Below are 1216 nucleotides of genomic sequence, written 5' to 3' on the forward strand. Positions count from 1 at the left end.
CTGGAGGGTGAAGAGAGCAGGTGGGTACCTCTACAACCATGTGCGGGCTGCGTTCGGTCCTTGGGAGTCCTCGGCAGAGACAAAGAGGCTGGAAAAGGTTTAGCAATGCTAGAAATGTGATGGATAACCTTGCGACCTTCTTCCCCTTCAGGATACGCCTTGGGAGCCCCGTGAGAGTGTGTAAGTAAGCTCAAGGTTTTCTGTTTTCCTTACAACAGTCTAGTTCTTGTTTGCAGGGGGAGGAGGACGGTTGCATCCTCTCCACGAGTGTCTCAGCTTCTGTTTTCCCATGACAGTGATCGCCCCCCCTTGCCGCAGCATCGCTGGCTGCAAAGCTGACCCGGGCTGTGGGACTGGTAGGCAGCCCAGAAGATGCAAGTCCTCCTGTAGCGCTGGCGGAGCATCCCTACCTGAAGAAGCTGGTGCCTGCCACAGAGGATTTACCTCCAGAAGCGCTGCCACCTCCACGGGCAGGCAGCATATCCCTGGTGCTCCCAGCTGCATCCCTAGGAGTGAAGACTTTAGGGCCAGAGGTGGGGGCCATTCATGCCAGAGCTCAGCCCCTCGGGCAGCGGTAGACTCTGCAGTGGAGAGAGCTGCAGAGCCGCAAAGAACTTGGGAAACTCAGCTCACCCACAAGCGAGGTGTTGGCCAGGGGTGAGGATGTCAGCTGGACCTCCGTGCTCCAGGAACACCCGGATCTAAATTTCAGCTGTGGGACAACCAGGACATAAGACATAAAGCAGAAAAATGAAATCCCTGCTCCACTTTCAGTGGTAAAAGCGTCCTCAGCTCCACCTTACACACAAGGAAGAGGCATACCGGGTGCAAGAATATTGTAGCATCGTGAAACCACATCAGAGAAACTCCACCAGGATCACATCAAAAAAAGAGACACTTAAAACATGTTCCTTTTGATTTCTGCTCTTTCTTTAAAGGGTTGGTGGTTGTGTTGGGACACTTAAGTCACTATCACTCAATTCCTGCTTCCCACCAGCCTTTTTTTTTTTATTATTTACTGATGAAGCCTGTGTTGTCTATGAAACCAGCCATGGTATTAATTCAGAATCCTTTCTCTAGAGTGGTCTCCCGGGTAGTGGGGAGAGTGCTTTGCTGCAGAGGTGAGCCCTGGAGACGCAGAAAGGCACAACGAGTACTCTCTCTCCCGTGGCATTAACTCCTATAAACGTTTGCAGCTGACAGAAAAAAATAAAAA

The sequence above is a fragment of the Athene cunicularia genome (assembly GCF_003259725.1).
Source record: "Athene cunicularia isolate RWA chromosome 1 unlocalized genomic scaffold, athCun1 chr1_part1, whole genome shotgun sequence".
In the NCBI taxonomy this organism is placed as follows: domain Eukaryota; kingdom Metazoa; phylum Chordata; class Aves; order Strigiformes; family Strigidae; genus Athene; species Athene cunicularia.